The sequence below is a fragment of the Vidua chalybeata genome, chromosome 5, assembly GCF_026979565.1.
Source record: "Vidua chalybeata isolate OUT-0048 chromosome 5, bVidCha1 merged haplotype, whole genome shotgun sequence".
In the NCBI taxonomy this organism is placed as follows: domain Eukaryota; kingdom Metazoa; phylum Chordata; class Aves; order Passeriformes; family Viduidae; genus Vidua; species Vidua chalybeata.
Window position 1 is genome coordinate 6,887,223 of NC_071534.1, and position 27,920 is coordinate 6,915,142.

The 27,920-nt window shown below is 42.9% G+C and overlaps 2 long non-coding RNA genes across 3 annotated transcripts; one reads left to right on the plus strand and one right to left on the minus strand.

The window, feature by feature from the left end:
• LOC128788245 (uncharacterized) lies at positions 1 to 8,515 on the minus strand. The gene is made up of 3 exons (XR_008430999.1): positions 8,215 to 8,515; positions 3,613 to 3,838; positions 1 to 257 (listed from the first exon to the last, which is right to left on the minus strand). It is a non-coding gene; the product is annotated as an uncharacterized LOC128788245 (long non-coding RNA).
• On the plus strand, positions 7,807 to 27,664 carry LOC128788244 (uncharacterized). 2 transcript variants are annotated; one of them, XR_008430997.1, is made up of 5 exons: positions 7,807 to 8,085; positions 8,576 to 8,696; positions 9,206 to 9,435; positions 17,057 to 17,127; positions 27,443 to 27,664. It is a non-coding gene; the product is annotated as an uncharacterized LOC128788244 (long non-coding RNA). The 2 variants fall into 2 exon arrangements; XR_008430998.1 differs by lacking the exon at positions 7,807 to 8,085 and adding an exon at positions 8,191 to 8,275.
• Positions 27,665 to 27,920: the final 256 nt, after the last annotated feature.

A 27,920-nucleotide genomic window follows, 5' to 3' on the forward strand; every position in this document is an offset into this window, starting at 1 on the left:
TCAGTTTATATCCACTTTATTTGAGAAAGGCTTAAAAGCTTTTCAAGTTGCAGTTTTATGCTGGTTGCTTTTAACACCAGCCAAAGAAACTTGTGCTGTAACTGGCTTTTGTTTCCATGCCCATGACACTGGGTATTAGGTTTGAAGAGTTAGCACAGCCATCTCATCAGTGTTGTGCAACTGGACACTCGTATCTCTCATAGAAAATTGATTTCCTCGTTGTGTTTTGGTGGATCAGCTTCGGGAATGACCTTGGCCTGAAAATGTGGAGAGGTTTTAGAAAACAATAATATTTTCACTGCCTGAAATTAGCCTTAAGTAAAATATAGAGTGTATATCTCTATATATAGATGCCTCTTAATACAGTAAAAAAGAAAAAATAAAGCAGTTTCCAGATGCTGTGCTATTTTCTAAAAGAGGTTTTGCCCTTCATCTATTCAAAAACTATGCAAGTGTCCAGCCTTCTTAGAAAATGAACTGGAAATTAAAGAGGTTTTGACCCAAGAGATACCTGTAAAAGGGTATGCAGAGCAAGGGAACATTGAAAGTGTTCCCACATTTGCTGGCATGATACTTGGAGTTATTTTAAACTGCCACATTAGAATAAAAGAGATTTAGTTCTCCTGAACTCAAATAGTAAATACTTTACTTAATTTGGAGACCACAAAAAAAAGAAAAGTAACTTCATTTCAAATATGTTCAGAATTTACTGCAGAAAAATCTATATTATAAAAGGTGTTTGACTAAATTCTATCAAGCTTTTTCAAAACCCTGGCTGTTTTCTAAATGAGTCAGAGCTGTTTCAAAAAGAATTTCTTTTAATATAGATTTTTGAGTAAGATTTTATTTTTAATGGGTATTTTTGAAAAGATATTGTTCTTGCCTTCATCAGGACTTGCACACAAAAACATAAATTTACAAAAGTCCAGGTGTTAGGGGAAAGTGCAGGAGATGGGACTGTCTTAAATCCTTTTTTGAGAATTATGAAACACAAATCATAACCACAGCCCAGAGACAAATGCTTAATTCTTCCTCATGGATATCCATTTATCCCCCTTCTCCTTCTTTTTGATTTAAGAAAGGTTAGGGGAACCTGAAGGGAGCCAACAAGGAAGATGGAGAGGGATTTTTTTACAAGGGCCTAGAGTGACAGGACAAGGGTTTCACACTGACAGAGTGGAGGTTTAGGTGGGATATTAAGGGAAAATTCTTCCCTGTGAGGCTGGTGAGGCCCTGGCACAGGCTGCCCATCCCTGGCAGTGTTCCAGGCCAGGCTGGATGGGGCTCTGAGCAACCTGGGATAGTGGAAAGTGTCCCTGCCCATGGCAGGGGTTAAAATGAAATTGTTTTTAAGGTTCCTTCCAACCCAAACACTTCAGTGATTCTGTAATTCTGTGATTTATGTACATGGTGGATGCCAATGGGCCCCAGATATTGTTTGGGAGCCTGTGTAGGTGATGGAGGAGCTATTTCTCATTATCTGATTAGGCTGATGGCAGTTCTTAATACTACTTAATCCAAACCAGAGTGAAGAAAATCCTTTGGGGTCAGTCTGGAGGAAACCTGTTCCCTGAAAGCTTGCTGTTATGCCCATCCCTTTCAGTGCTCAGCCCTGCTCTTTTCCTTGGAAGCCCTACAGTTCCTGCTCAGACAAGGCTTGTGCAGGCCCTTGGAAAACCCCAGAATCTCCAGGTATGGGCTACCCAGTGCTTTGGTGGTGAATTCAGCAGTGTGAGCCCCAGGGCACACTCAGGCAATGGGATGGTGCTCTGAGCCAGCCCAGAAAAAAATTACTGCTCTGTTGCTGGCTGGTGGGAGAGGACAACTGAGAAGGCATCTGAGCAGGCTGTGCCTGAAAGCTTTCTAAATCAGGGCTGAGCAGAGGGGTGGTGACCACACGGTGTGGAATCTGCCATCCCACACATGTTGCAGAGTAGGGTAATGAATGCACCCACTGACAGGGCAGTGTGGTTTGATGTAAGCAGCAGGGATAGGGCTGGAGCGTCCCAGCTGCCCTGTGGAGCAGCTCAGGGGAGCCCAGCTGCAGAAGCAAGAGGGAGGAAGTTACTCACACCCTCCAAATCAGAAGGCTGGGATCAGAAACCGTGGACCACTCCTGTGCTTTTCAGGGCGTTGAGCCACCCTTGCACACCAGGGCATGGCAGCCCCCAGAAATGCTGTGTATGGCTGGCACGGGGCAGCTTATGGGCACCAGGGAGTGGCTGTAAATTAAACATGGGGATTCCCACTGAGACCTGGTGGCTGATTATCACCATGAGAACCCTGCTCTTTGTCACAGCCACTTAAAAAAAAAAACCAAAAAACTAACAACTAAGAAGACTCCAGGAAGGCTAAAATGTTTTCAGAAATTTTTTTAAAAGCAGGACCTTTTTCTTTAGTTAAGGGTGATAAAAATTCAAATACAACAGATCTGCTGAGTCTCAGACTGGAGCAAAGTCCAGAAATCTGATCAAGTCCCTGCTAAAGCCCTGTGGGGGCATGTCCAGCTCTTGCAAACCCCTCAGCTGCCTGAAGAGAGATGTGTAAACACACATTTGCAGACAGTTGTGAAATAACCACCTCCATTCACTCAGGACTTGGGTCACATTCAAGCTGAAACCCTCTTTGCCCAGTCTTACCCTCCTGGCAGTGAAACTCTTGTGCCTATTTTTAAATTTTTTCATGTTGCCAAATTGAGAGTTTGTGTAAAGGTTGGTCAAGCCTGGATCAGTTTACATAGATAGAATTCTAGAGATTTTGTCTGTCTTTTGTGGGAAGGACAGTGTTATCCCAACCACTTCTACAGGCTTCACCACGGTGACCTTTCCTTTGCAAATAAGGCTCCTTGCAGTATTTCTTTTCCAGGTGTTAAAGCACAAATAAAAGATACAAGAGAAAGCCTATTCACACATACACGAGCTCTTTCCTACTGCATATTGGAAAGTTAAGGCTTTTTCATTTTGTGTGTTGTCACTATGTCAAACATTTGCATGCTGTTAGATAATTAACTACTAATCAACAGGAAAATCCAGGTTCTTTGTTGTTGTTTTGGATTAAAAATTTCTCTGGTGTGATTTGACAGTGGAAAGCAATTGCCTTGGTGGAAAACACAGCTAGCTAAATGCTAGGAAGGAATTGATCAACGTGGAGTGACATGGCTTTTGAGGCAATGAATTATTTATTTTTCTTTCAAAGTGATTCACTGGGTGAAATGAAGAACCATAAAATCAGAGTGGTGTGGATGGCAAGGGACCTTAAAGACCATCCAGTTCCAACCCCCTGCCATGGGCTTCCACTATACCAGCTTGCTCAGAGCCCCATCCAGCCTGGCCTTGGACACTGCCAGGGATGGGGCAGACACAGCTTCCCTGGCAACCTGTGCCACGGCCTCACCACCCTCACAGGGAAGAATTTCTTCTCTAATTTTTCCTCTACTTCTTTGACTTTCCCTGGTGAACTGCTTCTTAAATGAGGGGTTAAGTATTAAAACCTCTTCATGCTTAGAAGGGAATTAAACTGAATTCCTTACTTCCTGGAAGAAAGCGGTATGCTACATCAGAGGTGACACTGGCAAAGATGGTGAATACATGGATGAGCTATACAAATTCTTACTGTCAAGAACATCAACTTTGCATCCACACTATCAATTCTCTTGTGCATGAGGCCCATCCACCTGCCAGATGATTTTCTAGCTCTCATGGCAGTTTTGTGTGCAGTTCCACTTGTAGCCAACGAGTCACACAAGTGCCATCTTTCTACCAAGAAGAAGGAGAAAGGTGTTCAGGACTTCAGCTTCTCAGGTTTCCAAACTACTTCAGACAATTAACTCTGAGGACTTCTGAAAAAAGAAAGAAAAAAACCAACCAAAACCAAAAATAACACCAAAAAAAAAAAAAAAAAAAAAAAAAAAACCCAGCAACAAATCAAATTCTCTCTTTGTGATAAATGTTGGATTATTTTTGTATGCATTCTTGGCAAATATGACAATGTGCAGCCCTGGGAGACCATGCTACTGGGTAGATTTTTGAAAGCAGCAGCTCTCTCAGCAGAGTCTCTGCCAAAGTAATAACAACAAACAATGAGCTGCTTGTTGTCAGAACCCTGAGGAGGCAGAAGGAAAAGTGTCTTGGAAGCAGATGAACTTCACTTTTAGTTCTGCTTTGAGTAGACAAAGAGGGTGCTGAAAGATTGTCAGTAGATATAGAGATAGACTGGAGAAAACAACAAATTTTGGAAGCCCAGCGGAGATTTGGGTCATTATAAGGTTAGGCAAAGTATGTGTTGGGAATGCAATTAAATGCGTGCTTGTTTGTGTGTGTGTGAGAATAAGACAATTTTGGGCAGCTGGCTTCCAGGTCTGACTGCAGGTAAATGTGGAGTGACACCCCAGTGTGCCTGGAGGGCAGGGCTCGAGTTGTGGAAACTGAATCCTGAACAAGATTCTATCACTTTGCTCAGTACAAGAAGTAGTAAAATAGCTTTTGGAACCAAGGTGCCCCATAAACAGCCATCACTGCTGTCAAAAGAGCCACTCCTTTCCCTGGAAACAACATTGGTTTAAGTTTTGTGTGTGCCCAAGGGGAGAAACAGGATTAGTTGTTTTCCTTTTGGAAAAGGATTTTGGGGTTTATCTGGAAGGAAAACTTGGCTGAAACCTGAGTCAAACCACAAAACAGAGGAAAAGATTTCCAGTGCTCCATTTTTAACCTTCTGGGTAGGTGTTGATTTGCTGATGTCTTTGGTCAATGCGCTGGTTGTTCTGGGAACTATTCTGAGGTCAGACATCAACCAGTGGTTCTGGCATTTAATGGCTTCAGGATGGGAACAGCAGGGAAATAAAGAAAAAAAAATTGGACAACTGCAGTGGCTGGCTCCTTATTTCAATCCATCCTGAAGTACTAAACCAGTGCTGGATCACCACTGGATCTTGGTCTCCTTCTGGTGTCACTCCTTTGGTTTCAGTGAACTCCTTTGCTTTAAGTAGATGTGTGTAAGTACAGGATCAGGTCTCAGCTACCAGATACCTGCAATTTATTTTTCCAATGTCAAAATTTTCTTATAGATAACTCTTGGAATAGGCACATAAGCCTGAATCTGGAAGCTGGTGTGATTTGAAGGCTTTCATTATCTTACTTATTATGTCCTGGGTCTGCCCCAATACTTGATATTGGCACAGTGTATCCCAAGTTGCAACAAGCAGTAGCTCTGTATCAAAGCCATTTTGCCCAAATGAGTAGAATCTACTGGGAATGTGTACACAGCGTAGAAAAGTAGTATTTACTCAACATGTGAGAGGGCATAATGGATATGAATCTCAAACATTGAAAACAGTCCAGAAGACAGAAGGCACAGTTTGATAAATTCTTAGAGTCTGGCATTTAAAAGCTCCTAATTTACAGGTTTTTGCATTTGGTAACTTAAAAGTAGAGACCACAGGGAAAATCCTGTCTCTCTATAGCTGATAGAAATTCCAGAGGGGGTAAAATGTTGTCTCTTTGTGCATAAGGCTGGTCTTGTCTATGAATGTGAATGGAACTGATAAATTGCATTATTTGCCCCCTCAATGCCTGTGCAGTAATTGCTCACATTGGTTACCTGAGTTCTGGGTGGTTTCTAAGAAAGTTGCTGGCTTTTAATGGAGGATTTTTCCTACAAAACACAGAAACAACTTCTAATACATGGTTCAGAACATGAATTCACTATTTTCCTCAGGAATCTGTGGATTAGGAATTGGGAGAGGTAGGTGTAAAGTTGGTGAGCGCTGAGTAGATGTGTGACGAAGAGTGAGGATATAGCAGGAGAAACAGAGCAGGCATGATAAGGAAAAGACTGCAGGCAGGTGATGAAGTTGGAAGTAGCTGGGAAAGAAGAAAGAGACCTAGAGGCAACAAGTGGGTTGGGTTTAGCTGCAGGAATTAAAGCCAACAAAATACTCCCTGCTGGAGCTGGAAGGGAACCTAAGAGCCACTCCTGCACAGAGCTCTGCGGTTTGCTGGCAAAACGCGATTGTCCACACTAGAAATGCTAAACTATTGCAGCTGTCCTCCACTCCCTGAGCTCCAGGAACTGAGATTAGGCTGAGGTGACTCACACAAGTGTCAGGAAAATGCCCTTTGATGAAGTGTCCCTTTTATTGCCTTGGTAATTTTAGAGCAGACGTCGTGTGCGATACATGGCAGGACACACACAGGGGCTTGGCTGCCTTCTGCCAAATATGAGACTTGGGATGGGCTCCCAGTGGCTGCTGTCAATGCAGTGGATGGCTCTGAGGAGCTTTACAACAGCACCATCTTTCAGGGCACAGCCTGGAAACTGATCCAGCACTAGGTGCTGCTGCAGGTTGCTTTGCATCCCAGCTTTGGATCTGTGGGAGCTCTGGGTCCTTGTGGCTGCAAGCCTATACAGAGCATGCAAATGTTCCTAAGGATTCTAAATAACTGGAGCCTTCAGACTCAATTGAGCAATAGGTCTTGTTTTAACATCTTCTTCTTGTCCCCATCAGTAAAGGACATTTTTGGGGATAAATGCTCCTGCTCATGAAGCCTTCAGACACAGTGCTGAAGTACAAGGAGTACAAGATGCTCAGTCAAGCACGTGTTTCCCTTCCCTCACTGTGGCACTGAAGGACTCAGGGAGGTGATTTATGCTTGCTGCTTGTAGGAAATCCCATGGGGAAATGAAGCCTTCTTTCTTCAGAACAGGATTTTGATAAGTGTGTCCTGAGGCCACACATAGCATGAGAAGTGAGTGAAAAAATGGCAGTGAATGAATACAGAGCAGCCAGAACACTTGGAGCACACAGAGAGAGAGAAGTGCTTTAAGAGGAAAAGATAAAAAAGGACTCAGTTCCAGAATTTATCACATTACAATCTCACAGAAGAGATGAACTACAGCTCTCCAGGATGTACTTAATTTCTGACATTTTCTCTCTTTTAAGTGCTTGACCTAACATCTTTTATGGTGTTTAATACATTTCTGAGGGTGGAAATTCATGCACATACCCACTCACAAGCCAGATGTGTGCACTATAGTTACTTAACATACACATTAGATACATATTTGAATCCAAAAGCATTTCTAGAAAACAGTTTTTAGTTACTGTCACTCTTATAACTGATATTCCTCACTTAGGAAAGGTGTTAGATTTTATTTGTGGTGTCTGATCTTTATAAAACCTCTGGAAAGGAATGGGTTATGGTTAAAGATTGTTTCTTTAGTTCTTTAAACCAACTTGCAGTCTGTGTTAATAACCAATGTGCATGGAGATTTTTTCCAGCATCCTAAAAAGATTGCCCCCAGATTTTGCTTCTCTCTTGTAGCCAAACTGCATCTGGTGCCCAGCTGATTTATGTGTCAGGATACCTATAGCAGGCTGGAGTGTATGTACAGAGATTCACAAATGTGTGATGCATTCAGGCTGGAGGTCTCCATCATACTGCATTCCCCATATGGGGGAAACAGGATAAGAAATCGTTGTTTCCTTTCAACAAACCCAGAAGAAAAGCAGAAACCTGCTGAGATGTAGCCTGAGAAATGTCTGATCACACAAGCACAGACTGGTTGAGGCTGGAAGGGACCATAAGGTCACCAGTCCCACCTCCCTGCTCCAGCAGGGCCATCCCAGAGCACAGGACACAGGATTGTGTCCAGCTGGTTCTGGAAAATCCCCAAATGAGGAGACTCCACACCCTCTCTGGACAATCTGTTCAGTGCTCAGGCACTGCCCAGGGAAGAAGTTCTGCCTCCTGCCCAGGTGGAACCTCCTGGGATCAGTCCCTGCCCATTCCCCTGGTGCCATTGCTGGGCCCCCGGAGCAGAGCCTGGGCCCTGCTCGGAGCCCTCCCTGCACACAGGGACACCCAGGCCTGAGGGCCCCTCTCAGCTGGGGCTCCTCTCGAGGCTGGACAGCCCCAGCTCCCTCAGCCTTTCCCTGCCAGAGATGCTCCAGCCCCTAAATCATCTCCACAGCCTCCGCTGGCCCCGCTCCAGGAGCTCCATGGCCCTGCTGTGCTGAGGAGCCCAGAGCTGGACACAGCTCTGCAGGGGAGGCCTTACGAGGGCTGATTGTTAATAGTGTTAAACCCTGTAAGAATTCCAAACTGGTTTTTACAAGTCAGTCTGAGTGCTACTTTTATAAATCCAGATCTTGATTAGCTGTTCCTATCTTTATTTTAGTGAGAAATAAGGGTATGAAATTTGCCAAGTGATCGATACCTGTAAGAGGCCTCAAACACGCCCTTCCCGACGTCAGGAGTCTGCATTTCGTGAAAGCAAGGTGCTTTCTGCACAAGGAGATATAAGAAAGCCCAAGTAGCAGTTCTGCTTCTCCCCCTCTCTTGACAAGCAGAAATGTGTGTCACATTGACCCCTTTTCAGTCAAAAGTAACTTCTCCTGGTTGCCATGAGCTGTTGAAGATGATAAGACAATGTCTCACAGTGACACTGATGGTTCCCTTGGCACCGTCACAGCCGTACCAACTATTCCCATAAACAATTGGCTTAAGTGCTCCCTAACTCTGTCTTCTTCTCCAGTCATGAGATTATAACAGTGTGATTCTTTGGGTGTCCTGTGCAGGGCCAGGAGTTCGACAGGCAGGAGCTGATCCTGATGATCCACAGCAAGTCTCAGAGCCCGTGACTTCAAGACTTGTTCTACCAGCTGAAGAGGGTTTAATCTGCTTCCTCTTCCCAAGCAGGTCTGTAGCAGATTCCTGCCCCAAATATTAGCCTTTATTCTGATCATTCCTGACAAAACCTTGATTCAGTTCCAAGGTTATTTGGACACCTGAGCTATCTTGGGCATTTCTGCTCAGGTCCTCCCCAGTTTCCATTTTTGGTGTCAGAGCATTTGGAGTCACCTCAAATTTATCTACATGTCCTGGTGTAAAATCTCCTGCAGCAAGAAGAGTTTTGGTCCAGCTGTTGAAAGCAAAATTGAAAATGAAATTTTAAAAAAAAGTAATAAAAAAGTGTAGTTTTGAGCATCTATACTCTTGTGGTATACTGGTGTATTTGAGAAAACTATGGAGAGAAAATGGAGGCTGGAGGGAAGAAAAAGGCAGCAAAAGGAAAGAAACAAACCAAAAAAGGAGGAAAAAAATGATACAAAAGGAGGAATTTTGTAGCTGGCAGTGTATAAAGTGTTAGGAACACTTTCTTCCTTCTTTTTATCTCCTGACAAGGTTATAATTTCATCTTATTCCAGGAAAAGTTCATCTTCTGTGACCACAAGTCTTCTGTTTACTCAAATTAGTGTCACAGCTGTGTGAGATATTTTCACTGTTGAAGAAATGAAGCTGGCAGTTGGCAACAGGAACCAGGCACATCCCTGAGAGCTGGACAAGGCACTTTGAACTGGACTTGATGCCTGGGACGTTGGTGGAAGGAGCAGTAAATGAGGATAATGAATGTGTTTGGGAGACGGAAGGAGAACAGGTAAGTTAGGATATTAATCTATTGAAATTTTAAGGTAGGGGTACACATGCATGTGACATCGTGTAGGAAATTATTTAAGCAGATTAACTTGGGAATTCACTGTCAAGATCACTTTAAAATTAGAACATCAGCTCATGGATAAGACTGGAATAACATGCAATACAGGGAATGTGCCATGTGGGTAGGCTTTCGTACATCCTTTCCCCAGCAGAGAGCAGCAACTCACCAAGGGATTCTTTAGCGTGTTCCTCCTTAGAGAAACTGTAAAAATGTGTCTTGGTTTGCTTCATATTTGAGTTCATTCATCACAGGTTCAGTTCAACTTAAAGCACTGTAAGTCTTGGTTATGGTATTAAAAGAAGTTTTAAAAGAAAAGATAGAGAAGTCTGGCATCTCCTAGCACATCCATCTTGCTGGAGAATGGACGAGCAGACAAACCGCATCCTAGTCTTGGTTTCGTAGTTTTTGCTTCCTTTCTACAAGCAGAATTTGCAGCATCCACGTGTTAGACTTAAACTCCCTTTGGCTACTGATTAGACTGAAATTCTCTTTGGCTACTGATATCTCAGAATCATCTTATTCCATCTCACACCCACTGGGAAGATGCTTTTAGAAGAGCCTCTGTGATCTTTGCAACATTCTCAGATTTCAGGGGTGGTCTCTTCTAATAAGCACCAAGTCAGGAAGAAGAAACAAAGTTACATAAATGTCCAGGACAGAATGAATCAAAGCCTGACTTCATTTTCTCATGGATATTTAGCAGACCTTTATCCTCAAAAGACAGGACTAAATCTTTTAGAAGGGCCGTTGAAAATATTGGACCTGTGTACATGTATTTTTTCTGTGTTTCCTCCCTCATGAAGTACAAAGATACAAACTGGAGGAGATCAGGTGTGATGATAGATGATTCTTTCCTATTCTTTCCCTATTTCAGTCTAAAACCTCAAGAATGCCATATCAAATTTTATCTTCCTTTCTGGGGACCTTTAGAGGTACGTTTTATGTGATCTCATGCTTTTTGTTAAGGGGATGAATTCTACTAAAAGCTGTGTAAGCTTTCCTTCTCTTAGATTCATTTCCAGTATAAATTAAGTGATGAATAACAAACACAGAAAGCTCAATGTCTAAAGTCTCTTTTTCCATGCTGTGCCCATCTTCCCATCTGGAGAGCAGTCCACAAGTTGTTCAGTCGTGATAATCTAAGAAGCAGAAAACATCTCCTTGTCCTTTTCATGGATCCTCATGCCTCAGCATCCTGGGCCAGCTCAGGGAGTGCAACAACTGCCAGCCTGTTTCTCTCAGTTTTATGCAGGCAGGAAAGTGACAGGAAGGGATGTGACATGAGCAAGGTGTCAGTGTATCCACACACAACTGTTAACACATCAAAGCTGCCATAATGGAGGAAGGGAACTTATTTTAGCAAAGGCATGAGTTTCACAGATCCATCAAGGCTGGAAAAGACCTCCAAGGTCATCGAGTCCAAACATCACCTGGTCAGCTACACCAGAGCACTGAGTGCCACATCCAGTCATTTCTTGAAAAACCTCCAGAGGTGGTGACTTAACCATCTCCCATGGCAGCCCATTCCAATGTTTCACAACTCCTTCAGTGAAGAAATTCTTCTTGAACCTCCTCTGGTGCAGCTTGAGGACATTTCCACTTGCCCTGTCCCTGTTCCCTGAGAGCAGAGCCCAACCCCTGCCTGGCTGTCCCCTCCTGTCAGCTGTGCAGAACCACAAGGTCCCCCTGAGCCTCCTTTTCTCCAGGCTGAGCCTCCTCAGCTCCCTCAGCTGTTCCTCATACGTGACTCTCCAAAAACTCAAGAAGAGCTGGGAGACATAGAATGCAGCAGTTAAAAAAGGATCTGTTTTCTGTTTGAGGTCCTGTTTTACCTCTGAATTAGACAGGAAGATGGAGTTGAAAAGTTTGCAGAGTAACAGAGAATCTGCCTTTTCCTACAGCAGCATCAGATGGATGGAAGATGACCATGAGCTATCAGACAAGTACTGGGAAGAAACTTTTTTCCAGAGGCTGTGAGGTCAAGGCTGAGAAAAGTGTCAGTGGCAGTGCTGCCCTGCTCCTTGTGAGGGAGGAGTGTGGATGGACATGGCCCTTCCAGCTCCCGGGTGGGGCTGCAGCTGCAGTGACACTTGCAGGGGAAGGAGGAGAACCATCCCATTTCCTGCTGGGAGCTGAGCTGAGCACACGAGCTGTGTGTGTGAGACAGGCAATGGCAGCTCATCACCAGCTGCCCCGTGCAGCCTGGCAGGGATGTTAAGCATGGCAGCTTTGAAGCGGGAGCTGTAACAAAAAAAGGAGGCCCTGCAATGAGTTTGTACCCTGTGTTTATGTAAATGTGCTCTCCCTCCACTACTTCTTGGGCCGTACCCTGAATGTCTTCGACCCCAACTACATCTCCCCTTAAGATTTCTGCTCTGTTGAGCCATCCTTTTTGTAGTGTTAGAGCCTTAAAGTCTCTGCATGCCGGAACATTTCCCTCTAATCTGGGTCTCTAACAAACTGCTGTCATCACAGATGTATCACAAGCAGCACTTGCCCCAGGACACTGCATGTTTCTGAAGAACTACTCTCCTAAAATTCCAGTCAAATGCAGGAATCTTCTCTTGTAGTCTCACAATACCTCCTCTTTATCCATTTTTCTTTTAAAGTGGTCAAACTGTGTATTGCTATCTCCATATGTTATTAAGTCTCTATTTCATTCGGTTTTCCCCAGAAAGATAAAATAGTCATTATGTTATTTGATTAAGTAAAAATGGTTATTCAGATGCAGAAATACCACAATATTTTGGTGTATTTAGCACAAATCTGATTTTATAATAGTGTTAAACCCTGTAAGAATTCCAAACCAGCTTTTACAATTCAGTCTGAGTGCTGCTTTTATAAATCCAGCTGTTGGATTGATTTGCTGTTCCTACCTTTATTTTAGTGAGAGATAAGGGTATGAAATTTGCCAAATGATTGATACACTCTCACAGCCTTCTCTTCAAGAACACCCTGAGATTCTATCAGTAATACTGAGGGATAGTAAAAGTTTTGTCTTTGTTCTGAAAAGTGATCCTTGAGGATTCAGTCCTTTCCCTTAGTTCAGCACTGCTGTATCATGTGTGCAACCAGAGATATGTCCTTTCTTTGGGAACAAAAGTAAGCCTTTATTCCTTTCAACATTCCCAAAAGAGAGTGGGGTCTCCTTCCCATACTGAGAAATGTGAGTACAAGCTCCCCTCTGCAGCACGTTAAGCAACTGCTCCATGAAATTGCTCTTCTGCAAAGCCTCTGTGGGTACCAATGTGGCACTTATGTCCCTGAAGATTCATGTTAAAGGCAGCCATTTACACAAGAGACTGTCCTTAAAAAAAAATTCATCTTCTTGGTTCTAAGTCAATGAGCTGGAATTACTTTCAGTTGTTTTTTTGCGGGGCAAGGTTCTCATAAATACACATGTGCGTCAAGATACTTGAAAAATCAAACCTTATAAGCTCTCTTTAGAGTGCAGGTTTGGGGTGTTACTCAGCTGTTGAAATATCAGCATGTAACATATTCTGAGCTGTTCTGTGATATCCTTTTTTGTCTGGATCTACTGCTTCAGAAGGCTTTCCATGAACCCTGTGTCATTTCTGTCCAGCTCAGGTGAATATCTTTGGAATCCTCAAGTGTCTCAAGTTGCACCAGATTCTCCCATACACACAATTGAATTGCAGCTTTTGAAACCAAGATAAAAAAGTATTGGTAGTGTTCACACAGTTCTCAGAGATATTTACATTTTCTCATCTTTAAAACATCTGCTTTAAATAAATCTGAAGGGTTTGAGTTTTACATGTCAGGTTTTGGGAGGGAACTGTCTGTAAATCATCTAATGGCCAGAAGCTAATTACAGCCCTTGTCTAGACTGTTTGGGATGAAGTAGACTTTATTGGAGGGTTATCTTCCTGACGAAAAAAACTCTGTCTTTGAACAACTGTATGATGCTGTATGGGAAAATGACTACTTTGGTGGAACATTGTTTTCTCTTTGGAAAATTCAAACAGTATCTCCCCAGAAGACTACCTTGAAGATGCTGGTCTATTTCTCTCATTTCCATTAAAGAAAAGCATGCCTGTAACTAACTTCAATGCCTCTAACTTCAATGTTTCCTGTAAAGGAGCAGAGCACGAGTGTAAAGGTAGAAAAAAGGGGATGATCAAGAAGGCAAAGTTTCTGGATTCAGAATGGAACATGAAAGGGTGCTTTTTGCTTTTTCTTTTTTAATTTAAGTTATTGCAGCTTTTTTCCTGCATTGAGAAAGCAGAAATGCTTGAAAGCTGTCAAGCTGGGCAGCAAGCAAGCTATCAAACTCCCCAAATGGAATATTTTAGAATTCCTGTCTCATGAACAACGCCTGGGTTTTCTGTTTTGTTTTATTTATTGCAAATCAATATGAACTTGTTTTCCAGTCTCTTAACATTTTCCAAGGAATCTTGATTCTATTTCTCTGGGCCAGAGTTATTATTAAGATTTTGGGCAAGAATTCCCAATGGCAAATAAATATGAAAAATAAATTAACGGCTACAAAATCAGTGTGATCTCTGCTAATTCTGTACTCAGCTGGAGTTAGGGATGACCTCTCTGAGATGTGGATCTCAGGGATCTGGATGTGTCTAATGGCCTGTGTTTCCCCACCTTTGGAAAGCAGCCTTGGTTACCCACATCCCTTTCTTTGTGTGTTGTCAGCACTGCACGGCCATAAAACACGATGGAGCCCTACACCTGGGGACTTATTTTTATTCCAGAAAACCCATTTTGAAAATACCAAATGAGGTCCATGACCTTGCTATAGATCTGTTAGACTAGGAAGAAGGCTGGGGAGGGATTGTTGGACTCAGTCTTGGAGGTCTTTTCCATCCTAAATGGTTCTGTGAGTAAAAGGTCTTGAGGAGCTCTGCATTAGGGCTGCAGACCCTGCAGACAGCAGGGATATTCCTTCTAAGCACCATTCCTCACAAACCTCCAGACTGTAGATTCAAATGCAACCCAGCAGAGCACCCTTGAGCAGCCTGTCTCAGCTGAGAGTCACAGCTCATGGGGGAGAGCCAAGCCATGGTTCCATTGAGCCATCTGGGAGACTGGCAGTGTGTCTATGCCTCTTGCTCTCTCTCCCGCCAGGATCTGTGCCTGGAGATTTATGTGCATATGTTTCATAATGATCACCTATTCCCAGCTGAAGTGTTGCACTTGCTGGCCTCAAGTGAGGAGTAGAGGGCCCTGTTACCAATGTTTTATTCTCCTACTTACTGTAACCATCTTGGATTTCAGCCAGCCCATATAAACAACATGCTTGGGCCTTTCCAATTCTGCACCACCATTTTAGCACTCTGGACATCAGCCAGTGCCCATAAAGTGTGTGGCATTGATTTAATTTCAGCTGGCTCCCCAGACTTTTGATAAATGGATCCAAGGTGGACATGTCTGTCTAAAATAGGAATTTAATTCTGTATTGGGGGTGAGCAATATTTGGTTAAATTCTGTCGCTGACTCAATTACCAGCATTGCTTTCAACTTTTGTCTAACATAATGCCAGATGAAAGGTGCTTCAAAGAAGAGGATGGCAATGAAATGATGTCATTCCAATAGGGCTGTAAGTGTGACGTTTTGTGTTTTATGTCCATGTGGATATTCAGGCTGTGATGGAAATGACTTGCTGAGATTTACCTCATTCCCATAAGGCACTTGAACATTACAATATTACACATGAATTCTTCTTGTGCAGTCAAAGAGACTTTCACAAGTTCAAAGTGCCAGTTCTCATTGATTAGAAGCAGAAACAGTCACAGAAATATCCCAATGGAATGGTTTAAGTAGTGGTGTGATCCCAAATTATCTTCTGAAACCTCTTTCTTTCATGGACAATGTGGAAGGAAAAAATCAGAAAATGCCACACCAGCTAAGGATCCAATTGCTTATGCTATTCAAATGCATAATATTATGACACTGTGACATTTCAATGAGCTCCTAAAATCATATCCTTATCTACCTTTTGTAGCTACTTTACGATTATTGTACTTATCACATTAACACCGCATCTCGAGCAGTATTATCTTGGGGTGCATTTCTATCTAGTATACATGGAGAGACAAAAATTTGAGCTTTGCAATGTAATTAAAAGCCCTCAAGCAGATAAAGGATTGAAAGGGTACCAGGAAATCAGAGATTGTAATTTTGACTGATGTAGGGGGAGCAGAAAGTAGAGCAGAGTGGAAATCACTCAAAGGTGAAAGGGGATGTGGTTTTGTCTGGGCAGAAAGCCTAAATATTAACTCACAGATTCAAATACTCTCTACATTTTATTTAGTATTCAAACCTTATAAAAAATTGTTGGGGTACCCTGTGCAGCGCCAGGAATTGGACTTGATGACTCATGTGGGTCCTTTCCAACTCAGAACATTCTGTGATTCTGTGAATATCTCCTCTCTTTGGCTCTAGTCAATGCAAATTTTACTTTAAAGATGGTGACAGCGTGACAAGAATGAGACCTATAAATAAATAACCCATTGTGCTGTGACAGACCCAAATCCTGATGACAAACCCATCAGCTGTTCACAGTTTTGCTAAGAGGAACTGCCTGTTTTCTTCCTTGGAGGTTACCAATAAATGTCCAACAGAATTCATAAGAATAAATGCCTTCAGGAATTTCATCCCTGACACTACTGACTGTCAACGTGCTGTCTAACCAAACATGATACAAATACAATCCTGGAATGCAAGGGAAAATCTTTATGAAAATGAGGATTAATTTTGTGATCTGAAGTCGAAAATATAGTTTATTTTAATGTTATCTTGTAATTGTCACTTTTCTGTAAAAAGACAATTAGCATAATGACGTATAAGAAAGATTGGAGATAATGGATAATTGGAGCTGGCATTCCAACTTATTGTAAATTATTCAGAAAGTTTCTAAGAGAGGCCAATACACCATATATCATTCATTTTATCAACAAATATTCTGTATTTGCTTGAATATTTACCAGAAATAAGGCTTCAAAATGCTGTAGGGTTTTAAAAGCATCCGCAGATATTAATGATTTTTTACATTACAATTGTTCCTTTTAGTTGCATCTCTAGCCCTATAAAACCTAGGCTTATAAACTTCCTTTAGTTTTATGAAGTCAGCTCTTTGGAGTTCAGGAAGGGCCAAAAAGAAAAAAAAAACCCAGTAATTAGAGACCTGAACATGTTTCAGTTTTAAGAATAAACTCCTTGGGTATGCCCAGGACTGGAAAGAGATGACACATGTCATTTTCCCTTCTGATTTATCAAATCATTGAACCAAAGAATGGTTTGAGCGGGGAGGGACCCTAAAGATCAACTTGGTCCAACCCCCTGCCATGGCAGGGACACTTTCCACTAGACCAGGCTGTGCCAAGCCTCATTCAGCTTGGCCTTGAACACCTTACAGGGATGGGATGTTCTTAAAATTGTATTTATTTTGAGCTCTGTCAGACAGATTTTTTTTTTTTTGTGAATGACCACTGCTGTATTTTGAGGGAATTTTCACTGAAAGGCAGAAAGAGAAAACATTTTAGCAGTCTTTTATTGGCTTTAATTTTTTTTTTTCTTTGTCCATAAGGCAGAAAACTCCTCAGAGATCTGGCAGGCTCCAAGCAGCCTGAGGGAAATGGATTAGTGAGCACAGGACAGGTGAGTTCATCAGAGATGCATGAGAAATTGCAGAACTATGTGATAAACACTTCTTTATCACAGGTTTATCTAGGAAGCCCTTACTCCTTTCCCTGTCTCATGAGGGAGAACAGCTCCACCAAAAGCATGCTAGAGGGTTTGCTAAGCTGGGAGTGAGAGGAGGAAACATCTGGCAATCAATATCTGAGACTGCCTAATGTTGGAAATGCACTGGGGAAGGGCATGGTCTTCCCAGGTGAAGTGTGTGTGACTGGAGTGTCACTGTGATCCTTCCTTCCTTCCTTCCTTCCTTCCTTCCTTCCTTCCTTCCTTCCTTCCTTCCTTCCTTCCTTCCTTCCTTCCTTCCTTCCTTCCTTCCTTCCTTCCTTCCTTCCTTCCTTCCTTCCTTCCTTCCTTCCTTCCTTCCTTCCTTCCTTCCTTCCTTCCTTCCTTCCTTCCTTCCTTCCTTCCTTCCTTCCTTCCTTCCTTCCTTCCTTCCTTCCTTCCTTCCTTCCTTCCTTCCTTCCTTCCTTCCTTCCTTCCTTCCTTCCTTCCTTCCTTCCTTCCTTCCTTCCTTCCTTCCTTCCTTCCTTCCTTCCTTCCTTCCTTCCTTCCTTCCTTCCTTCCTTCCTTCCTTCCTTCCTTCCTTCCTTCCTTCCTTCCTTCCTTCCTTCCTTCCTTCCTTCCTTCCTTCCTTCCTTCCTTCCTTCCTTCCTTCCTTCCTTCCTTCCTTCCTTCCTTCCTTCCTTCCTTCCTTCCTTCCTTCCTTCCTTCCTTCCTTCCTTCCTTCCTTCCTTCCTTCCTTCCTTCCTTCCTTCCTTCCTTCCTTCCTTCCTTCCTTCCTTCCTTCCTTCCTTCCTTCCTTCCTTCCTTCCTTCCTTCCTTCCTTCCTTCCTTCCTTCCTTCCTTCCTTCCTTCCTTCCTTCCTTCCTTCCTTCCTTCCTTCCTTCCTTCCTTCCTTCCTTCCTTCCTTCCTTCCTTCCTTCCTTCCTTCCTTCCTTCCTTCCTTCCTTCCTTCCTTCCCTTTTTAGAGATATATTAATTTTCATCTGTATCTCCAGGCCCAGATTCCCATTTGGAAAAATTAAAATTAAGGAACTCACCAGGCATATGGGAAACTAATTTTCCAAGCCCTTCTGGGACAGTCTCCCATACCCTGGTTCATGTCATAATTACCACTTACTCTGGCATGGGTTTCATTGCTGAAGCTGCCCTTTTGACAGTCTTCCTAAACGTTCTTCAGAAGAGGGAGGTAAGATGTAAACATGACCTCATATGTTAGTGATAAGGAGACCCAGAAGAGGAAGGCTCTGGATTTCTGCTCCTCTTTCATTGAAAATAATTTTTAAGAACTGGAAGCCAGGGGTAGGTAGGAGTTTGAGTAGAGTCATCATCTCTTTGGCAGGAGAGAGATGATGACATCTCGTGGAGAAGAGAGAAGAGAAAAAGCCATCTTTAGTTCTTCGCATGAGTAAAGGAGAAATAATGCTCTGGATAACAGAATTTCAAGGCTTATCTGTTTGTTTTCTGCTCCATGGAGAGCCTCCTTTCAGCACAGGTGTTTTATTTCAAGCACAGGCTATATCTCATGGAGTTAAATCTGTTTTATTCTCCAGTTGGCTGATTATAGTTTGGCTCTGTTATATATATTCTCTCCCAGGGGCCCACACACTGCATGGGGTTTGCATGGCCAGGTTTTGGTAGTACGGGGCCCCAGGGGTGGCTTCTGTGAGGAGCTGCTGGAAGCTTCCTCCATGTCCAAGATAACCAATTCCAGGCAGCTCCAAGACGGATGTGCCATTGGCCAAGGCTGAGCAGATCAGGAACGGTGGGAGCACCTCTGCCAAAACATTTTTTAAGAAGTTAGTAAAGGTGTTGTGCAGAGATAATTGTGGCCAGAGAAGAGAAGAGTGAGAGGATGTGAGATGAACACCCCTGCAGACACCCAGGGCAGTGAGGAGGGAGCAGAGGCGCCAGAGCTGGGATTTATCTGCAGCTCATGGTGCAGCCCACGGGGGTGCAGAGATCCACCTGCAGCCCCTGGAGCAGCCCTTGCTGGAGCAGGGCGATACCCAAAGGATGCTGTGACCCTGAGGGAAGCCCACACTGGAGCAGACTCCTGTGGAAAGAGGATCCCAGGCTGGAGCAGATTTGCTGGCAGCACTTGTGATGCTGTGGGAGAAACCCAGGCTGGAGCAGTCTGTTCCTGAAGGACTGACCCCCATGGAAGGGACCCACGCTGGAGCAGTTAGTGAGAAACTGCAGACCACAGGAAGGACTCATGCTGGAGAAGTTCATGTCCTCCAAGACAGAGACCCCCCTCTGGAGCAGGGGAAGGACTCCCCTTCTTGAGGAGGAAGCAGCAACAGAAACAATGTGGTCAACTGACCATAACTCCCACTCCCCATCTTCCTACTCCACTGAGGGGCAGGATGTAGAGTCTGGGAAGGAGGGAGAGGCAGGGGGAAATTGTTTTCAGGACTTGCTTTATTTCTCATTATGCTACTCTGATTTGACTGGTACATAATTGAACTGATTTCCCCAAGCTGAGTCTGTTTGGCCCTGGAACAGTAAGTGATCCCTGATCTCTCCCCATCTTTAGCTCAACCCATGAGCCTTTTGCTATATTTTCTCTCCACTGTCCAGTTGAGCTGCACTGAGAGTGCAGCTTTGGTGGGCACCTGGTGTCCAGCCAGGGTCAGATGACCACCCCCACACACAGAAAATACCCATCCAGCTGCTCCTCATTCCTCCTGTGATCTGATTCATCTGCTCTCAGACAGGTACTCAAGCTGCAATTTAGGGCAGACTGTCTGAGGAAAATGCACTCTGGTCATACTGTGCCCTCTGTTTGGGAATACCTATCATCCTCACATCCCCACATGGTTCTCACACTTAAAACATAGCAAGATTTTTTATTATCAGCACATAAAAAAACCCAGCAAATCAGAGGTTTCTGTGGTGTGGCTGCTGGGCACAGATTATTTTCTCTGGTGTTTGTCTTCTGAGCCTGGGCTGCTACTCTGTCTTTTTGCTGAGGAGAAATGTCTGCTTCAGGAAACCTGGAGCTTCTATAAAAGAAGCTTGAAATAATCAAGATAAATCAGTGGCTATCCCTAGGACAACACTCATAGGAACTGTTCATCAGGCACTAAAGAGGTTTTGGCATATGGTACTTTGAGCCATTTAATGTCTGATCTCTGATTTGGGTGTAAAGAATTTCTTTTTGCTCTCCATTCCATGCCTTAGTGTCAGGACCAGCAGCACTGTGTCTGAGAGCTCAACAGACCTTGCCTGACCCTAATCCCTGAGAATACAGGGATTTGCTCTAATAAAGGGGGATTAGGGTAAATAGTGCTAAAACCTTATGTCCCTGTTCATACTATCTCACAGCTGTTCTGTAGAGCAGAGGTGACAAAAGCAGAGGGGAAGACACTGACTGACAAAGATGATTGAACTGCTGAGATTAACACACCACTTCCATAAGGTCATAGATTCATGAATGAATTGGGTTGGAAAAAACTTCAAAGAAGTTCCACCCCTCCTGCCATGGGCAGGGACACCTTCCACTAGCCCAGCTTGCTCAGAGCCCCATCCAGCCTGGCCTGGAACACTTCCATGGATGGGGCAGCCACAGCTGCTCTGGAAAACCTGTGCCAGGGCCCCCCCATCCTCACAGGGAAGAATTTCTCCCCAATATCCAACCTAAACCTGCTCTCTGCCAGTGTGAAGCCATTTCCCCTTGTCCTGTCACTCCAGGCCCTTGTCAAGGGTCTCCCTCCATCTTTCCTATAGGCTCCTTTCAGGTCCTGGAATGAGGTCACCCTGAATCCTTGTTTTCTCCAGGCTGAACAATTCCAGTTCTTTCAGCCTTTCCTTGCAACACTCAGAAGGACTGTTTTGTACATATCTGTGTTGTTTCTGTCTTTACTTAAAGAAGGTCTGAGAGTGACATGCATCAGTGTAGGTGAGAGAAATTCTCCATGAGCCATTAAAAGCAGCCTTTTTTTTTTTTCCCTTCATGATGAATAAGAGAATATGCCAAAGTGGGAAGAATTTCCATGCTTATGTGTTATGTTATGCCAAGTGTCTTGACAGATTATTTTCTGTGTTCTCATTGGATCCTGAATTCTGGGAATTTGGCTCTGGGAACTGATACCTCTTAGTTTAGGGAGAGGATAGGAGCTCTTCTGGAAACAGAGCAGGCTGAGCTCACTGAGCTCAGGATTTAGTCCTTAGACAGAAGGAACATACAGGTCTTTGCTTTTAGAAGTTGTTCCTCTCCTTGCCATGTTTCTTCATTCATGTTTCAGTGTGAGAGAAAGAAAAATGTTGTTAAACATTTATGCTGATTTAAAGCAGGATGGAGCCTACTGACTATGTGAGTGACAGTCCCTAAAAGACCACCTTTTGGGGACTTTTTGTCTGCCACACAAGTGTCAGATCATGAACTATGTGTGCCAAAGAAAGGCTCCTGGGGTGTCAATCTCCTTTTAAACACATTACTGATGTGTGTTCTGATTAAGGAGACTTCAGCTCAGCTCAGAGGCTTAGTCTGGAGAGCCTATGTTTGGAAATTTGTGTACAAAAATCAGAATATGTTTGGATAATTATGTACCAAACCAGAATAAGTTAGAACATGAAACTGTTGGAGCAAGTCCAGAGGAGGCCACAAAGGAGACAAGGGGACTGGAGCACCTTCCCTATGGAGACTGGGGAAAACTGGGGCTATTCAGCCTGCAGAAGGGAAGGATGCATGGAGGCCTCACAGCACCTCCTGATATCTGGAGGGGCTACAGGGAAGCTGGAGAGGGACATTTGCCCAGAGCAGCTGTGGCTGCCCATGCCTGGAAGTGTCCAAGGCCAGGCTGGATGGGGCTCTGAGAAACCTGGGCTAGTGGAAGGTGTCCTTGCCCACGGCAGGGGATTGGAACTGGAAGATCTTTAAGGTCCATTCCAACCCAGGCCATTTTGTGGTTCTGTGGTTCTGTGATTCTGAGTTTCAGAGGTATGTGAGACATTAGGGACAAGAAATAACTGTATAAGGCCTTAACCTGAGTTCTCAGCCCTGCCCCAGATCCCAGATGGGACTTGGAAACCACAACTGGGCTGCCACCAACCTGGATCCCTCTCATCCTGGAGGAGGACCCGCTGTCCTCAGGGTAGAACGCTGCTGGCAGGAGCAGATGTCAGCCTGCAGTGTTTTACACAACAGCCATTTGGTTGCATGTTTATTTGTTTTAGAAACTGAACACAATCCGTTCTCAGAGACATACTTTTGTGCTGACTTGATGGGAGCCACTGAGTGAAAAGCTGGCAGGTGGGAGATGTCATTTAGCCTCCTTGTTGATGTCCCTTCAACTCAGGTGGTGATTTTGTTGCCAGAGGAAAGATTTACCATAGTTTTTTTTAATAATCTCTGGAGAAACCTTTCCCAGATCTCAGATCCAACACTTAATTCTTCATTAAGTTGCCACTCTTGTTACCAGTTCCCTCACCCAGGGGTGAATAACTGATTGCTATCAATCCTGTCAATTCCCCTTATCACGCTGAAATTCCTCATCACAGGAATAGCTTCTGCTTTGGAGGCAGATCAATACCAATTTCATAATGGAGGGAGTAGGTCTTGGGAATGGGAGTGGAACACACCTTAATCAAGAGGGAAAATGTAAAAGCACAACTCTTGGCTTTATTCCTCTGTTAGTCTCAAATCTGGAGCTCTTCCAAAATGAGACTTTTAACTTTTAAGCTATTGTTCTAAATAAGTCTGAATAATTGCTCAGTTTTTCTCTGAAAAAACCTACTAAGATTTTTTTGGACCAGTGGGGATATTCCAGCTTTTTCTGCTAGATTCTGCTGAAAATTCAAGAGCAGGGGGTTGTGGTACTTGCTTCTTTCCAGCTGGTAAAAACACCAAGCATTTGAAAGCAATTTAAAATCAAGATTTCTACCTAAAAGCATAATGGGAAGAAGAAACTGTTCTCATTCCTTTTGGGGAGGAAGTATTTTTTGACTATTCTAATTTAAACTGTAGATCCTACAAAACCAAATTGTGGAGGTTATATTAAGGCTCACTAGACTGGAGCTGTATTGCCTGAGATACTTGTAAACATAAGCACATCTTTCATGCAAAGATATTGCTTCAGCTCTTTACTGATCATCTAACATTATGTATTTTATGATTTTATTTCTTTTCTGTTTAAAAATGTAGTTGGATCTGTCAGCACAATACATCAAGCTCTTGCTGCTTGGTTTGATATTTGAATATTGAATCCTCAGTTTCTAGATTTTTTTTCTAGAATTTACAGTCTAGCAATGACAGCAGAGTGGATGTCTCCATATCCAGGGATTGGGGCAAAGTTTGGGAATTAGTGGAAAAGTTTAAATATACATGTTTAGAAAATAAACTATAAAATGACAAGCTTTCAAAATAATTTTATATATATTTTTTGATTTGACTTGAAAAGTAAGATTGATAAATAGGTCAAGATTGAATTTTACCATTTCAGCTGCCTTTGAATAATGCCAGAAAAGTTAAATTAGAACACTTAGTAAGTTAAGAGAAAACTTCATCTTACCATACAATGCTGGACCAAAAGTAATTTTCACAAACTTCCTGGAGAAAAATAATACATGGATTCTAAATTTTGACAAACTGCTGTGGAAAAGCCTTTCTGTGATACATCAACAACAGGAAAAGAGAGTTTCAAAACAAGATAATAATAGTGCTTTTAAGAAGTAAATTGAAGTCCTATAAAAATGTTGATGGTTTGGGATTTTTTGTTCATGATAGCTATTTTAAAAACTCAGCAGTTGCATTTTAAATTGATTTTCTAACCTTAAGAGAAGTTTGCTAAGCTCTTAAAGGTGAGAGTCATCCTCTTGCTGATTTCAGGATCTCTGCCAAGCACTGTTTGCAGTGATGAAAGGAAAAGGTCTAAGTCCCTGGACTCCTGTGGGAGGGATAGAAAATGAGGTGACTAAGCCTGACCTCTCCTCTAGTTCAGATTCACCTCCTTGCCCTACATGTTCCTAAGGAAAATATTTTTAAATGCTTGGAGTTCTAAGCACCTTCTGTTAAGTTAGGACAGCTCTACCCACCAGCACAATAAAAGAAGTTTTAATCACCTGCTCATAAATACATTTTCCTTCTTGTTACCGGCTTTTTGTGTGTTGTTTTTTTTTTTTTTTTTTTTTTGTTTGTGGGTTTTTTTCTTTTTTTTTTTTTTTTTGGTTGGTTGGTTTCTGGTTTGTTTGTTTGGTTTTTTTTGTTTTGTTTTTTTTTTAATGTATCTACAGAATCTTCCCCGGCATGAAAACTGTGAAGTTGGGAACCAAACCCAGAAAGGTTTGTCTGGGCAGAAAACCATTGCAATCTTCAAATCTCCCGAGGAGCTCTTTTTTCCAGCACTCCCCAGCCTTTCTAATCCTCTCAGAACTATCAAGGACTCTGTAGAATTGCTGTGGTTTGGAAACCAAGGGCAAATCTGTCTGTATTTACATGTGTGGAAAGTGCTGAGAGGAGGAACAGAAAAGGCAGCAAGTTCAATGTGCCTGTGTCACAGCTCATCCCAGGAAAGACTTTGTTTCTTCAATGGAGAAAATTGAGGTGAATCCCACAGCAGCTGGTCCTGAGCTGCTGCTGCCTGATTCTTCCTCTCTGTTGTTTTGCTGAAGCCTGGTTTGGTACACGCATTATGAGGATGGGTTTAGGAGCAGCCAATGTAGGGAGGAAAATCACCAAATTTGAGGATTCCTCCCTGATTTAAGTTGTTCTGAACAGTATTAATGGTGTTGAGACTTTTTCCCTGTCCAGAATGACTTATTAAGCCAGGACATCCAGAACAGCTAAACTGATGCCAAATAGTTAAGAAAAAACCTAAAAACTGTGCACATTAATACACTTTTTCCTGCTGCTGTTAATTAAATAGATTCTTACTGTTTGGCATAATTGAAAACTGAAATTTGGGGTTCTGTACACTAGAAGTGATTTGATTTATCTTTTTTATTTTAATGAAGAGTGTCAAGGTTCAAATTAACCATGCCAAGGCTAGAACATAATATCTGTATTAAGCTGTAGTAAATGCAGGGTATAAGGAAAACAGTTTGCAGTGGTTTCACATACAACTGATTGTAGTATATAAACATTGATGCCAGCCAGACCACTGCAGGATTCCTGCTAAATCCCCAATCCCTGCAGCAGGGTAATCAGCTAATCTTGTAATCCTGCTCCCTTGGGGAAGGGGTTGAGATCAGCCAGCAACTCTTAGTGCAGGCTGTGCCCTCGGAGCCAAGGCTGGAGTGACTCCCACAGGGAAAGAGCTCTGGCCCATGGATGTATTGCCAATGGCATCTATCCTAAAATTGGGGCGTGGTAGGTGCTAAGGGGGCCATGGAGAGGAAACACAGTTAAACTAAGTCAAACGAGTCTCATTTAATATGGAAAATCAGCAGGGTCTTTCCAATGGTACATCTGGAAACTACAGAGGGATTTGTTTCCTTTTCCCAGTTTGTTAAGTCTTGATAAAGCTAAAGAAAGCCTGATCAGATTAAAGGACCACAAGGGTGATCAAGCACTGGCACAGTTTCCCAGAGTAATTGTGAAGTCTCTGTCCTTGGAGCTGTTCAAAATTTGACTGGATAAAGCCCTGAGCAAGGGCTCAAAATCAATATTTACTCATGGTCTGCTCAGGGGCCACAAGTCTTTCCAACCTAAATTATTTTGTGATTCTATACCAGCTTCTGAAGGACTTTGTGCATTGAGCCACGTGCAGGTGTAATAAATGGGGAAAAGGCCTAGAAGAATTCCTCCTTCTCCCTTCTTGCACCTGTTAATATCCAGGGAAAGAGTGGAAAGGCAGAAATTTATATGTGATGGGCACTGTCAACAACCTGGAAGTATTTTTTGGGGGGTAGGAGGAGAAAGCCAGATCAAAGCCACAGCAGGAGCAATGTGTGAGTGTTACATCCAGGAACAAGGGGAAACATCTCTTTCCACAAACCACTGGAGCTCTCCTTCGGTGTGGTGTGTTTGGAAGCCACCACAATTGCAAGGATGTGTGATCCCTCCTTTATACTGTGGCATGTATATAAAAGCCTCATGTATATAAAAGCTTTAACTGATCCTTAATTTGCTGTTTCCTACTGACTTTGAAAAGCGCATGAAATACAGTGGTTACTGGCAACCTCCAAGCTCTTGACTCAGTGAAAGTGAATCATTCTATTGATGTTACTACAAGGGACTGGAGTCTGGCAGAGGACCTGTTTGGAATGATTTAATCAAGTAAATCCTTTAGAAGGGATTAGTTTTTCTTGGGTTTTTGTCTTTTTCTTCAGGGGATTCTTCTTTTTTTTTCTTTTTTTTTTTTTTAATTTTCTTTTAAGATGGAGGAGCTTTTGTTTTCCCTTAGTTTTTATCTCTTCCAGCCTCCTCTCCTCTCCTCTCCTCTCCTCTCCTCTCCTCTCCTCTCCTCTCCTCTCCTCTCCTCTCCTCTCCTCTCCTCTCCTCTCCTCTCCTCTCCTCTCCTCTCCTCTCCTCTCCTCTCCTCTCCTCTCCTCTCCTCTCCTCTCCTCTCTCCTCTCCTCTCCTCTCCTCTCCTCTCCTCTCCTCTCCTCTCCTCTCCTCTCCTCTCCTCTCCTCTCCTCTCCTCTCCTCTCCTCTCCTCTCCTCTCCTCTCCTCTCCTCTCCTCTCCTCTCCTCTCCCTTGTTAAAATCTTGATCTGTTGTGTGACAAAATATTTGTTGTATTTTAAAATGGTTATGAATATTCATATGAATATTCAATCTTTTTCTGAATTTGATTAAATTTTTGGCTTCTCTGCCTCTTGATTTCTCACTGTACTTTAGCCTTACATTATTTTTTAAGAGCTTTTGACACTTTGAAGCTTCCTGCATCTGAATTTCATTAGATACACATCATTATATTATTTTGTTATGGACTACCACAAACAACATAATCACGCAATTCCTTATTTTTCAAATGCTTGAAACATCTTATATTTGCCCTTCATCAGTTGAACATTTCCAGGTGTTTCAGTTTCTCTTTGGGCTTTTCTACCATGGGGCAGTTGTCTTACACCTCACACGAGATAAGGCAAAAAAACTGTTTCCCTGAGACCTCTGCCAGATATTTTACTGCCTGCAGGAAAGAAAGATCCCTCAATAGCAGTGGGCAGAACAGACCCTGCTACATCTCAGAGAGTGAAACACAATTTAATCCAGCTGTAAATGCAGGGAACTGGGCCTTAGATTGTTGTTATTTTAATGTGAGTTTTTTTCCCACCTGTTCCATATTAACTCCACTGATAGTCCCTAAATATGCTTCTGTCTGTCCAGTACTGTGTGACTACTTCTCAGCACTGTTAAAATGTGGAAAAATGCAGCAGGGAAGAAGCAGCTCTGGAAATGAGAAAGGAGGAGAAGAATGCAGGACACAAGGGATGGAACAAGAAGAACTAGGGGAAAAAAAATTCCAAATGGAAAAAGTTGTCTAAGTTAATGAAAGATAGATGGATTCCCATGTTGCAAACAAATGTTGAGGGAAACTATTTTCTCTTTCTAATACTTTATATAGCCTCCTCTTATCCAGAATCAGACTGATGTCCTTGCTGGGTTTAGCTTTCTTTTGACTTGTTTTTAACACAGTCCACCTGTCTTGAAGGTCGTGGTGTGGAACTGATTTCAATAAAACAGGAGATTAAGTTAATGATCCTGATCTCTTTCCATAAAGTGATAGAATCCTCTGTGGGAGGCCAGGGATTTTCCAGCTCCGTCCAGACTTTGGGAATGCCTTGTCAGGAGCCAATAAACTCAC